Source organism: Symphalangus syndactylus, chromosome 6 (genome assembly GCF_028878055.3).
Source record: "Symphalangus syndactylus isolate Jambi chromosome 6, NHGRI_mSymSyn1-v2.1_pri, whole genome shotgun sequence".
Classification (NCBI taxonomy): domain Eukaryota; kingdom Metazoa; phylum Chordata; class Mammalia; order Primates; family Hylobatidae; genus Symphalangus; species Symphalangus syndactylus.
The window spans coordinates 88,425,972-88,441,634 of record NC_072428.2 but is presented as its reverse complement, the minus strand read 5'-3'; the positions used below and the strand labels follow the sequence as shown (position 1 = coordinate 88,441,634).

Below are 15,663 nucleotides of genomic sequence, written 5' to 3'. Positions count from 1 at the left end.
GAAAAGACGGACCATTTGCTACAGTCTTTGGTAATAAATTCATAAGTCACAGGTTGGTAATCATTTCAAGACAGTATTAATTGGTTTGCCTCTTTTAGCAAGCCTAATGTAGATTACTAAAGGAAGTATATAGATTAGAATACTCCTTAGCTCAACTACAAATTTTAAAATCCTTTCACATCTTGCTGCAAAATTTGTCTATTATGTTTTATTACAATGTCTTCTGCTTTGCTAGAATTTGCTTTACTAATTGGGAAACTGAATGGTGGAAATCCATGTGTTAACATAAATTAGGAACTTTTCTTCCTCGATGATACAGGCTAAATATGATCTCTCCTAAAGGAGCAAGATCTATTATAGCAGAGAAAATTGACTCAGAATTAAAGAGATGAGGTTCATGTTGAGCCAGAAATGAAAAACAACATTTTTTAACTGTTTGAAATTCTACCATAATACCTTACAATATCACTGACAATATAACTTAGTCTTAGGCAATATTTACCTGACTTATCAAATGATTTTAATATATATTTGTGGAATATGAAAGGAAGTTCTATTGTCATATGCCATGGAGTGGGGAGATGGACTCAGAAGCATTTTGCTGATGACCAGGAGAATATTCATGATTTAAATAATAAATTATAGAGTTTAACTATATAAAATGTATGACTAAAAGCTCTAAAGCAAATAACACAGTTTTAGTGAAGCACTAAATAAGTGAGAATATTTTATCTGTGAGGGTAATTTGAGGAGCACTTTACCATATTAAATACTAATAGTTTAACAAAGTTCATGGGCATCTCAGATTATTTTCCTTTCAATTATTTTACAACTACTTTTTATGATACCTAACACATACACAAACGTATAAAAATATTACAATAATCCACCAGATAGCTATCATACAATACCAATAACTGTCAATGTATACTGTTTTATTTAATCTTTATTCTTTATTACTCCTCTCCACCCCAAATTATTTTAATTCAAAAGTTAGACATCCTATCCTTTCATCCATAAGAAGTTCTTAATTCTAAAGTATTCAATTTTCTAAATTTTTTTCTTATTCTAGTTTTGTTTTGTCTTATTTGTGAAATCTTCAGTATAATTTCTTGAAACTCTCATCTTTTTACCATTGCTCTATAGTTTCATTTTGACAAACATCATATGACCACATGAATATTTACAAAATTGGATCATGTATCAGACTGTAAAGCAATTCCTCATCTATTTCAGTTGATTGAAGTCACGAAGGTTATAATCTCTGATCCTAAATAATTATGCTAAAAATTGAAACAGATAACTAGAAAATTCTCCATATCTTTAGAAGTTAAGGGAACAGAGAATATTTTAGAATGAATGAATAAAAATACTATGAGATCCAGTTAAAGCCAAATTGAAAGCTTATATATTTGCCCCTAAATGTATTTTTTCCTGGGTATAGAATTCCAGGTGGAGTTATTTTCTTTCTGTTACTCGAACATTTCAATTTTTCTAGCTTCCATTATTTTTGTTATACAGTCAGCTGTCTTGTGAACACTCATTTGAAGGAAATCTTTCCTTTTTTTCCACAACTGATTTTAATATTTCTTGTTATATTTGGATTTTATGTAGATTTTCTAGGTTGTGTTTAAGTATAAATTTCTTTTCATTTTTTCCTCTATGGAATCATGAGACTTCTTCAATTTACAGTTTGATATCTTTAATCAATTTTGAAAATATTTAGACACTGCTTCTTTTCCTCTCCCTGTCTCATCTCTCAAGTTAAAATAAACCAGCTCTTCTCTTTCTCATTTTTATGTCCTCCCTATCCCTTAGTAATTCCCATCATTTTTGTCTTTCCATATCTCATTCTAGGTAATTTCTTTTGACATATCTTCACTTCTTAATTGTCTCTGTGGCTGTTTCTAATCAGCCATTAAATCCATCTATCAAGTTATAATTTGTTATTGTATTTTCAATTTCTAGATATATTTGAACTATTTTAACATATTCTATTACTTTATAGTCTCCAACACCCTAACCAAATTTCAAACTTGGTTTACATTTCATGAACTTAATAATAATTGAGTTTATGTTTGATAATCCATTACTTATAGCTACTGTGTTTCTGCTTTTTGTGGTTCTGTTACTTCTCAGTTGGTTATAGTATCTTATCTTCTCATGTGCCTGGCTATATTTAATCATGTGGTGTGTCAATTGGATTGAAAAATTATTAGACTAATTGGAAGGCTAGAATACTGCTACTGTGTTACAGGGAAAATTTTAATTTGCTTCTTTGAGACACTTGGTAGAATGACCAGTCCTATACCACCCCAATCAATTTTTTCCCTGTGGATCAAGAATATTCAAATTTGTATTATACTGATTTTGTATAACTAACGCAAAACTTCTTGACTATTAAGTCAAGCAATGGGAAGGCTTTTCTGTAACTTTTAAATAAATGTGTTATGGACTAAATGTTTGTGTTCCCTCAAAATTAACATGTTGAAATCCTCACCCCTCAATGTGATGGTATCAGGAGGTGGGACATTTTTGAGGTGATTAGGTCATGAGGGTGGGGCCCTCATGAATGACATTAGAGTCCTTATAAAAAAGACCCCAGAGAGTTGTCTATCCCTCTTTCCACGGTGTGGGAACATAGTGAGAAGATAGCCATCTATGAACCAGAAAAAATACTAAATGTGCTGATACCTTAACATTGGGCTTCCCAGCTTCCAGAACCATGAGAAATATGTGTCTGTTGTTTATACCACCTAGTCTATGGCATTTTTAAAAAGCAGCTTGAACTGACTCAGCCAAAGTGTATATCTTGTCTTCCCGTCAGACTGCATATTTTTCAAAAAAACAAGCTTGTTAAGTATTTTATGAGCTCAATATGGTGTTATTTATATTAAAAACCTTTATAAGTTCTAATTTAAATCGAGAAAAGTATACTGTGATGAGAATCAACAGAATTACTAAGAATTCTAAACTAAATCTTGAAAGGGCCCATAAAAATGATTAACATGGATATATTTACTTTGATTCAAAATTAATGCTTAATGGCTTCAATAATCTCTCCTTACATTGATGATGAGAATCCAAAGGTATTAAAATAACTGTTTTATTGATGTCTTTCATTGCCAAAACACGAGGTTAACTCCTGTGAGAGTTTCCAGGCACTTTCTATGTTTATGACTACTTCAGATGACTTTAGAATTATATTTCATCACTAAGTACTTACTGTAGTTGTAGTTGTTTTTGTGGAAGAAGTTGGCTGTGTTGTGGTCCAGGGAAGGACATGAATTATGACTGTTGTAGTGGCTGACAGCTGACTAGGCTTATTCCCACCTAATTCATCAGTGACTTCAAGAAGTAGCTGGAAAGTCATAGGGCTCTGAACCCCTTGAAATACCTCATACTGGAAATTTTGTGTGATGGCCAGAAAGGAGGATTAACACCTAGTCTCCAAAGTGTGAATTGATTATTTGTATTTCCTGAGAATGATTAGGTAATAAAAAGGAAATAAAATTACATTATGTATTGTGATTTCTATTGTCTTACATTTTTATTTTAAAATGTTTCATAATATATTTCCAATGGTTACAAAATATCTCACATGAGTATCTTGTAAAATAGCAGAGAAATAACATTTTTGAAATTATATGCCTTACCTCCTACAATTGAATAGCTCAGATGTTCCTGTGGAGAATCTTTGTCTGAACAGTTGAGCTGAATGAAAGGACTCTTAACAGTGGAATAAATTTGAGTTTCCAAATGTGGTGGATTGCATACAGGGGGCTCATCATTCATATTCTATAAAACATAAATATATTCTATTTCAGGTTATGTCTTAAAAATCTTGCTGTACTTCATAAATTATTTGCCTAATTTTTAGATGCATTATTTTCAGCTTTATAACTGCTCATTATTTATTGCTCATCACTTACAGTTCATCTTGAATAATATATTTTAGTGTTTCATCACAGATACTTTCTAGTTCGGGGTTACTCAGAAGTAAATTCTACATCTTATTTTTAATTTTATGAATGAGGAATTAATTTTTATTTAATAGATGCCTATTTCCTATGTAATAAGGCTAGGACACATAATCATGACATTCATGAGATTATTGAATTTTAAAGTTAGATTGGAAACTCAGTGGTATAGACATTATTAATCTTTAAATTATTATAGACAATATTAATAATTTCCATTTATTCCAGAAGATATATGACATCAAGTCTCTTAAACAATACCTCAGGAGCACTCACCACCTAAAAGGAAGCGTATTTCACTGTTAGACAATCACGTTGTTAGAAATATTCACTTTTAATGATTTCAAGTGCTTTTTTTTTTGCATGTAAACTCAGCATAGGTTTTGTTCTAAAGAAATTCACAATCTAGTAGATCATGTGACTTGTTTCAAACATGCTGATGATTTCAGCAATTAGATTGACAGCGGAATTATATTATCTTTGGGAATGTTTAAATTATTTGACTCTAGATTATAGAATCAAAGAGCCTAAGCTTTGACTTTGATACAAACTGTCTGATAAGCTACTTGCCACCATCTTTCTTCTTCCCTGTAACGGACATTGCTAGTCTATTAAAGTAACTGTTTCATTGATATCTGTCATTGCCAAAACATATGGATAACTCCGTGAGAGTTCCCAAGCATTTTTTATGTTTACAACTAATTCAGACTATCTAGAATTATGGTTCATTCCTAAATTCTTACTATAGTTATGGCTCCTGAAGAATATACACAGTCTCAGAGTTATTTTCAAATACTCAAGGAAAACACTACTAATTTTTCAGAATGAAATGTAAAAGCAATCCAATTTATGCCCTTGATTTAAGAAAATGAAGTGCCTACTTCAACTTGTACTTTCCTTAGTAATACTTGAGCATCCTTGGGCTCTTCCTCTTTGAACAGTTAGTTTCTTAGAAGCCCACCTGAGAGTGCAGAGCAAATTCCACTGTATTTTTCTCTCCACTGCAGATGCAGCTTGGTTTGCTAGATTGTCTGCTGGAGGCCATAAAGGACACTTGCTAATATTTAAACTCAATTGCACTATTTAAGTACTGATTCCTTTAAAATTAAGGCGTTGTTAACCGTATTTCCCAGGAAATGACACATCATTAGTCTCCCTCCCTCCTTCCAAGTATAGCTTAAAAAAGGGAAAGATAGCATCTGTTGATTCACAATATTTTTCATAGCTGCTTTAGTAATAGTACATAATAATAAAACAACTAACATTTATTGAATATCTACCTACATTAATACATGTACCACACAATAACCCCGTGAAAAATATCCTGTGATAGAAAGTGAAAACAGACAAAATAAAATGTTCAAGCTCAAACATAAATAGAGAGGACCAAAACACGTAACTCCACAGTCCAAATTTTAACTGGTGTGCTATGCTGCCTCTGTACTTAATACTGCTTTCTACTTCACCATTATCAGAGTTTACACTATTACCAAATGTCCTGCTTCTGTTATGTGCTCTCAGAAAAAGTCTCTTTTATATCTTAAAAGATATTCTGAATAGTGTCACTTCATTGAAAGAGAGGCATTTCTCAGTCTTTTAAATGATAGTTCAGTTTCCATGCTCTCAAAGCGGTTTCACATCTAACAAACTCTGGTTTTTCTGTTTTATAATAATTTCTTTATGTTTAATTTTAATTTTTATTTTTTTGAGACAGAGTCTCACTCTGCCATCCAGGCTGGTGTGACCACGGGTTACTGCAATCTGGACCTCCTGGGCTCAAGTCACCTCAGCCTCCCAAGTAGCTGGCAGCACGCTCTATACCCAGTCAATTTTAAAAAAACTAAAATTTGTAGAGATGAGGTCTATATTGCCCAGGCTTGTCTTGAACTCCTAGGCTGAAGTGATCTGCCTCCGTCGATCTTCCAAAGTCCTAGGATTACAAGCATGAGTCGCAATGCCAGGCCATAAGCTTAGATTTTAAATACAATTCTAAACACTTTCCCCTGCTGATCAAATATTTTTTAAATTAACCAGCCATACTTATAACATTTTAAACTGAAATTTTGGTTATAAAACACTTTCAAATCAAACACAGGTATCTAGGTTTGTCTATGAAAAGAAAAATTATTGCCCAGTATTTAAACTAAACTTTCATTTCTTCCTATTTGTTTCTTTCCATTTTATAAGAAAGGAAAAATATGTATATGTATATTTCAAGAAAATGCCTGTATAAAACCAGATGTGAAAAAGATATTGAAGGTACAAACAGAAAAACATTGCAGAAATCAATAATCAATAGCTATAATAAGATGTAGGTGGAAGTTATTGTTAAAATACATTTGTTTATTGTATTATCTTATATTCTGATTTTCCCTGGAGTAGAATAAAAATTTCAGAAAAACTGTTTTCCTTTGGGTTAGAGAGAATTTGCTATTGATATGAACACACACTGAAATCCACTCCATTACTTAAATAACTCTCATGTCCTATAATACTGTTATTTAATTTTATATTATCCTTAAGATGCCCATCCCCCTTAAGAAAATGATATTTCTTCCATGTAAGGAATGCTTAGTAACCTTTTTAGGAGTAAGCTGAGAGTTCTTCAGATAACTATATTTTTTGGACCTACTGATCTGATCTACACAGCTTTCTTGCTTTGCAGCGTGTGAGTGCTAAGTTATAGAGTTTTATGCTATAGATACGTTCATACAAACTACAGATACATTTCACATACAAACACACACACACATCTATATCTAATGGCTGAGATCCTATGATTACAGAATAATTAAGCTGTTTTAAATCCTCAAAACTGGACATTGGCAGGGTTCCTCACCTCTACAACTTTGCATGATGTGTCTCTTCAGAGAAAATTCATTTTACCACTTATTTGCCCACTGGACTTACTCATTCCTTCACCTTTTCCTCTCTCCTCAAGTATTCATTTGTGAAATAAAGCAGATGTACTGAACTACTAATACTACTGATTGGAATATGCAGCAGGTCTTCCATAAACAATATCAGACAATATATTATTTAAATTTCAATTGTCTCACACTAAAAAGTCATAGAATAGCACTTATGACCTCTAATGGCTTTATTATGGGGGTTCTAGCATAGTACATCACTGTAAACATAGTGTCAATTTATAAAGAAGCAATGAGAATTGTTTAAGAACAAGCACTTTATGGTTATAAGAACAAGAATTATTAAATGGGAAGAGCATGAGTTAGTTAATTGAATTGAAATTATCCATGGATTTTCTTATGAAGCTTGTTACCTTTAAAACTGAATCCATATCAATACTATGCAGCCATAAAGAAGAATGAGTTCATGTCCTTTGCAGGAACATGGTTGAAGCTGGAAGCCATCATTCTCAGCAAACTAACACAGGAACAGAAAACCAAACACCGCACGTTCTCACTCATAAGTGGACGTTGAACAGTGAGAACACACGGACATAGGGAGGGCAACATCACACACCCGAGCCTGTTGGGGGCTGTGGGGCTAGGGGAGCGAGAGCATTGCGACAAATACCTAATGCATGCAGGGTTTAAAATCTAGATGACAAGTGGATAGGTGCAGCAAACCACCCTGGCACATGTATACCTATGTAACAAATCTGCATGTTCTGCACATGTATCCCAGATCTTAAAGTAAAATTTTTTAAAAAAGGGAATCCATATATTTAATGAGGAATCAACAAGCCTAAAGAGAGTAAAAGCATTATTAAAAAGGATAAAGTAGAAGAACAATATCCTTAGTGAGTATAATATTCGTTATCCAGAAATTGTCAAAAGACTTTCAAAAATATTTATATGACTATTTATGGCTTTTATTTATTGGTGGCTTCCAAGTTCATCTCTTGACCTAATTTTCTAGAGCTGTAATTTTTCAACAATCTTTTTGCCATCTCCTCTATATTTTTGGACTCTGAGAACATGTTGGAAGGAAGAATTATTCCTTCTCCAATATCATTTTGACTAGTCTTTAAGCTAGTTCTTAACATTAAGCACTAGCAGACTCTGCCAATCTTGAATCCTCAGTTCCCATTTCTGAGGTGCTGTTTCTGTGACATGGGCTTTAATATGTTATGCCAATGTTGCTTGCCAGAATTAATCTTGCCAAAAGACCATGATTTCTCTAACTGAATCTCCAGTTACAACACAATATAGCCCATCCACATTTCTAAATGTTCCCAATTAAAGTATTAGAACTATTGGTCTATGGAAAATTGTTCGATACAAATCTACAAGAGAGAGAAAGTAAAGTTTTTAGCTATTTATAACCTTTAAATAATTGGAATTATTAAACTTCTGGAATGCTCATACTCTAAAATTTTGTTACATTTATTTATTAAGTAAATTTCAATAACTAAAACAGTCAATTTATCTGGGACGTTTTTAAAAACTGTTCCCAATTAAAGAGACATAAATTAAGTTGGAATTATCTTTAATAAGAAAAACACATTTTAATTTCTGTATTGTTATATACTTAGCTAATATATTATAAATTTTTAAATATTTACTAAAGGAACCAAAGCTTTCTATATTTTAATACATGATCTCAATATAGAAATTATAATTTTAATATTATTTCTTATTATTTTCTTCTTGTATTCCGGAGATAGGATAGATTTTTTAAGTGTAAAATTTGTGTCAATTATTAGAATACAAATAAGATAAACTTCTGGACAATTTGGACAACTAAGAGCCATTTCCTTAATATAAATTTCAGTTAAATGAATTATTTCACATGAACGCTTAGTAAAGTTGAGCCAATTTTTAAATAATAACATGCCAAGCGAAAGTGGACACTATATACTGTTTCCTATTACCTAAAGGAGAGTAGTAGTCATAAAATTATGAAGCTGAGAACTTACTCTACAAGAGGAAAGTAAGAGCCTGAGTACCTGTAAATAAGGCATTGTCTTGCAGAAATGTTTAGAGAAAGTGTGAAATTTTTATATCTCTTTTAACATGATAGCCAATTATTTGTATGAATATTCAATGCCTATTGGGAATTCATGGACAGATAAACAGGTTTATATATTAACCTTAATGTTTTAAAATTTTGGCTCTCATAGATTAACAGACTAAATGGTGATAATTTTGGCAAAACTCTTTGAATGTAATATTCTATAAATTATATCACATATAAGTTGGTGACAAGTTCTTGAAGCTTTTATTTTTGTCTCTACCTATATATTTACCAACTATAAAAAACAAAATGGAATTCTAAATTTCCCAAATCAGGTAAAATTAGTAAATTTTTCAGTTCATAAAATAATCAACTCTATTAAAGAATCCCACTGTATTTTATATTATTTTTAACTATATTTGACACCAAATCTCTCAAGAACAAACCCATCTTCAAACGTGAAGAATACTTATATATTATAAAGATTACAAACACCATCACTTTTAAGTTTATACAATACTAATTTAACATAAAATGATTCTTTACATTTTTGTTAACATAAACTAGTTTGCTTATATTCTTGTTGAAATTAGTATTTAACCTGGGCAACTTCTATTATTTACAGTGATATAATGTTTTAGTTTTAACTAGAACTTTAATAATCAACATTAGAGTATGCCATAGCGGTTAAGCTCAAGGAGCTTGTTTCTATTTGATAAGATAGAACTGGAAACATGAAACAAAAACGATGTGCTAACCCCAATGTTACTGTTAAAGTTCAGAAGACACAGTGATAACAGTTAAGGAACAGTTTATAGAAGACTAACAGGCAGTAACATTCAGAAATTTACTATAATGTCATATAAAAATTTTTGGCTTGTTTACATTTTGAATAATCAGACAAAAATTCTCTAAATTTAGGATTTTATTATACATATTTAAAAATAAATGTATATGCAGTTATTAATTAATGTAAACTCAAATTATTTTATTGACTTTGAAAGGTAGAAGAAATTTAGAGATTATCTAGATTAGAAGTCATCAACTGGTCTGTACATCAAAATTTGTGGGGCTTTTAAAATGTAGCTACTCAAATCTTAACTATTCATGTCTTCTTCCCTATTAAATCTATATATATGGAACTAAAGCCTCATCATTTCAAAACACGGTTCAAGTAAAAGTGTTTAACACCAAAAGGCATTTCGTTTTCTATTGGCATTTATGCTCTTGCACCTGTAGACGTCTCTGTCTTTTGGTACGTATATGCATATTTATATATGTATTTATATACATATCTATGTATATATAATATAATACCTGTTATATTTAGATATATATTTGTATATCTATATTTATATGTTTATTTATACTTATACAAATATATATTTGCACATATATAATTGTATATATTTATAATTGTGGGTGTGTTTGTGGTAATAGACACATATGCACATGGGGGGATACTTGGGGATACCAGAGCATAAAATGCTAGTTATAAAACCTAATTATGTATTTTTAAGACATGGACAGATGAGTGAGGGAGATGTCTTCGTGTAAAGGCAGGATAAGTGCTTTTTCTTGTTTCAAAACAAATGGAAAACAATATAGTACATTTATTATTCTTATAAATGAGAATAGCTATGATCTCTGGTGAAGGGCATAAGCTGTGACTTGGAAAGGAAGGAGATCCCAGAAGGCATTTCTGGTACAGTGGTGCACAATCAATCAAACCAAAGAATTCCCAAGTTCCTAAACTGGACATTGGTAGCTTGATTGTTTTTGTTTGTCAATGTAACATGCCCTCTGCTAAATAAAAAAATCATAACATATAATCCATAATATAAAACTACTGAACATTAATAATGTGTTTGTACACTTTTTAAACATTGTTCTAGAAATTGTGGGAAAACATAATACCATATGGCAATATGCCTAACTCCAAAAAATGAACATTCTAGTTGTGAGATAAAACATTTATATATTAAATCTTTAAAAAATTCTGTATGCTAAATCAATTACCTGAGAGTGTTTTAGGTTTTTAGAGCACAGAAAGAGATAGCAGTTAGAAAAGAATTCTTACAGGAAGTAGGGAAGAAATACAGTACAGAAATTCATCTTCAGCTAGAAAAAAAATTACAATTTATTATTCTTTTCTTTTTTGCCATTATAAATGGCCAGATAAGAAAACCTAAAATCCTTTCAATAATTACGTTTCCATTTTAATTTTACTAAATAAATGTATGTCCAATTGTTGGTTAATGTAAGATCCAATTTATTTCACATAATTTGAGTATAAGAATTAAGTTAGAGATTAGTCTACTGTTTTTGAATTGTCTCAGAATTATCTGAAATTCTTAAAAATTAAAATACCTAATTTTCCAAGGATTCTAATTTTGTAGGCCTATGATGGGTTCCAATAATTTCTGTTTTGAGCAAGCTACCCATCTGATTGTGATGTGCAGGATGTTTAAGATCACTGTTTCAATGAATTGTCTAATAAATACTAGAAAATATGGTTGAGGATTTGTTGGAAAATTCTAAGTCTTTGCAGAGTTCAAGATGTAAAATGATAGTTATAGATTCCTAAAATGTTCCAATTCCCCAATTAGATTTAGGTTCAAGTACTTCTATTTGTTATATGAACTTTGTATTTGCCTTTTGTAAAGTGACAGATTTTCCACTATAAACTTATATTTTGTGAGTGCTTTATGGCTTTATTTTTTCTAACACTAGTATGATGGATTATGTATGATTCATTATATGATACAAGTCATGATTCAATTTTGCAGACTAATAATCTAAATCAACAAGAGCTATACTAGCACTACTACTATTCATATGATACGTTTCATTTAGTTTACATGAAATTTCAGTAGACCTGTAAAGTTAATGATTTATTGTCCGCATAAATGTAGCTCTTAGATTTGGGTTCCCACTTTTACTAAGTTAATGAGAACTAAATTTTTTTATCTGCATGGAGAAAATGTTTAGGTGGCAATTAAAACAAATCATCTGGAACATGCACTTAAATATCTCTTTAAATTTTATATATCAATATTTTTTAAAAACCTTTAAAAATCTCAAATAGAAACTCAGAAAAACATGATGATGCTCATCAGATAAAAAGTTAAGAAGAGTGGGGGATAATTCTTTAAAATTTATAATCAAAATACATAATTTTTACTCTAAAATATTCTTAAGTGTATTGACTGTGTGCACCAGTGATTTCCAAAGAGCAGGTTGTAGTAGTATCACCAGCATACATTAATTGAATTAAAGTAATCAAAAAGTCTATTAGAGAATTTTGCTTTTGATGGTAATCAGATCAGCAGCTCTGAATGGCTGTACTGCTACAAATAAAAAGGTTCTAGATAAAATATTATGATTAATGCGTACCATGTGATCTATAGAATTGACATTTTATGGTCAGGAGAAATTTTTTTACAAAAGAAAGAGAAATTGCAACTCAAATTTGTAAGTAAATGATAAAACTGGACAGTGACTTTATCAGCACTTCGATCCTGAGGTTCAGATTTGAAGCAGCAGGAAATAAGAGAGCTGAAAACCAGGTACAAAAGGCTGCTTGAAGAAGATTACAGTAGTTTTTAAAGGGTAATGAGAGCCCTGTCTCAAAACAGAAGCAAAAAGTAAGTTCTTTTTGGAAGAAAGCATCCTCAACTTTCACTCCAGGATTCCCATTAGATCACTCATATATGAATCAAAACCAAAGATCTCATAGAGGAAAACGACCCATTAAATGAGCATTTATTTGCTAATACAACCAATAGGAGTTTAGGCCTCTAAGTGCTTCACGTATTTAAATTATTAAGAGATAAATATAAAATGTTTACAAAGTAAAACATAGACTATCAGGAAAAAGAAACGGAGACTATAAAAAATGATCCAAGCATATTTAGAATGAATTAAACGTAACTTTTAGAAATTAAAAAAATGGTTTAAAACAATGAATAGGTTAACAGTAGACAAAACATAGTCAATGAAATAATCAGTAAATTGGAATGTAAATGTAAAGAAATTGCACAGAATGCAGTACAAAGAAATACAAATAAAGAGGAATGATTAAGAGAAATAGAGAATCAAATGAGAGTGTCTCATATCTAATCGGTATCGAAGTTCTAGAGAACAAAAAGGAAGGAAAATATGCACCATTTGAAAGCACGGTGAACATATATTTTCAAGAACAGATAAATTCACAGATATAGAAAGCAGAATGTACTTTAAACAGTATATCTAAAAATGAATCTATCAGGACACATCATAAAACTAACACTAAAGAAGAAAAGATGTTAACAGAAGTAGTATTTGCAGACTTCTCAATGATTGCTACTATTAATTTGTGTTAATTACATTAGCTTTCAAGAATATTTAAAATAAAATAGCAAATGAAATGAAAAAGGAGTTTATCATTACTCTTCCCACATTCTAAAGGCATTTATAAATATTTATTTGAAGAAAAGAAAAAATCATCACAGAAGGAATGTCTGAACTTGAAGAAAGAAGGAAAAGCAAAGAAATGGGGCAATGTGTTGGTACATCTAAACATACAACTTTCCATTTCTGCTTAAAATCAATGATAATAAAAATAAGTAAATAGTGTTATTAAAAATTCCAACACTGAATACATATTAATCATATGTATATCAAAGAGACAAAGGTAATTTAAGTATTTTAAGATTTTGAAGTTGACTGGGAGAAGCTTTCATTTAGTACGAATGTTTGTTAAGATTTTATACCAGTTTTCCAGTTATTGTCTTTCAGCTTTAAATCACTCTTTTTGCCCTGATTGTGAAGCTGGAGGGCTCTAACTTTTGAACATTTCTCTTTACTAAGTGTATAGTTCTAGGCTTCGTGAATAGAGAGTTCTGGAGTTACAGTACCAAGCAAAACCCTCAGAAGTATGCCTCTCTTCCAAGTTTCAATCCTCCTTTTATTATAATCATTATATATTATATATATTATTTTTGTCATGGGATTCCAGTAATCCTCAGACTGTGTCCTACCCACTATCAGCTCACATTCCCCACCTAGCAGCTTCCAAGCAACTCCGGGAAATGACTTCCACCTACACCCTTAGGCATGCTCTCAGAGCAGCATTGATGGGCTGCTTTCCCATCAGTAGACTACTTTCCTGGCAATGCCAGCTGTGTCTTCAGGGTACTCTGTCTGTTTCTAAAGACCAGTTCAGGCCAGAGCCTTCTGGCAGGTTTCTTTACCATGAAGAGGCTGCATGTTCTTGTAGTAGCTACATCCTCCTCCAGAGGTAATATTCTCAGCCTCAGGGAGGGAGGCCCTCTCCTAATCTTACAGTGTTTTCACTGTCCTTTCTTCCTGAGCCTAGAGTTAGTAGCTATTCTTTTATACTTGCTATTTTTGAAACACTTGGTGTTTTCTTATAGCACCTTTGTAATTCATTACAATTTATTAGTTAAAACATCTTTTTATTGAATTTTAAACTGTATATTATTTTATGGTCTGCGTTTTTAAATTGGCAAGTTGCATTTATTTACATTCATTGTGGTTGTCGATATATTTGAATTGACTTGTATAATCTTACTTGTACTTTTTAAGTAAAATTCTTTATATTAAATTTTGCCTGTTCAAATGAGTAAGGTTTTTGTCTATTTAATGGATTCGTTCTGACTGGTTCAAGAAAAATTTTCAGGGTGACCACTAGCTGATAAAAATATAATGTATTATTTTGAAACCAGTGGAGGGAAAGAACGGAAAAGAATTCGGTGTACCAAAAGAGAAAAAAAATGAAGAAAAGGAACAATAGACAAAGTTTTTAGAAAGTACAGCTAAGATCATAAAAGTCAAATTCGGATATATCAACAACTACAATAAATGTAAATGTACTCAGTTGCCAATGAAAAAAATACAGACCACAATATTGAGTTTAAACATTAGACTGCAGAGCTACACAAAGAGCTTTTTACATAGCAAAAATATGAGGACACACAGAGGTTGAAAGTAAAAAGGACAGATAGTTGATAAATACAAATGGCAGGCCAGTATTAGGTATAAACAGCATTCATATATTAAAGAATAAAAGAAATGTGGTCATTTAAGCAAATAAGCATAGTTTAAACGAATAAGCATAGGAAGAGATGCTCAACATTTTATTAGTCACTAAGGAAATGCAAATTAAAACCATAACGAGATACCACTACACATTTATCAGAATGACTAAAATAAAAATAGTGACAACACCAAATGCAGGTGAGGATGTGGTGGAACTGAATCACTCACACTTTGTTGATGGGTATGTAAAATGGTCTAGCTGCTGGACCAAGCTTGACAGACTTCCTATTTTTAGTTTATTTTGTTTTTGGTTTTCTAGTTTCTTGAGGTAGTAATTTAGATTATTAATTTGAAACTTTACTCATTTTTAGCATTTACTGATATAAATTTACTTTCTTGTACGGTTTTAGTTGCATCCCATACTCTGATACTGAATTCATATTTACACATTGAAGCATATTGATGATAAATGTTTTAAAATCCTCCTCAGACAATTCCAAAATCAGACTCAACTCAGTGCTGAAGTCAATTGATTGCTTTTTCTCATTCCATTTGTGATTTTCTTACTTCTTTGTATTACAGGTGATTTTCTATTGTATCTTGAATATTTTCTCTTATATAAAAAGATTCTGGGTCCTAGTTAAATTGTTTTGCAGCGACAGCTGTCATGTTTAGGTTTAACACACGGGCATTGCTCACTTTTGTGAGCTGTGTTCCC

The 15,663-nt window shown here is 31.3% G+C and overlaps 1 long non-coding RNA gene across 1 annotated transcript in view; it reads right to left on the bottom strand.

The window, feature by feature from the left end:
• Positions 1-3,768: 3,768 nt before the first annotated feature.
• The window catches only part of LOC129484003 (uncharacterized), a 46,761-nt gene continuing 34,866 nt past the window's right edge, over positions 3,769-15,663 (bottom strand). The window contains exon 5 of the long non-coding RNA XR_010121564.1: positions 3,769-3,798. This is a non-coding gene — a long non-coding RNA (uncharacterized lncRNA). The remainder of the gene's footprint in view (positions 3,799-15,663) is intronic.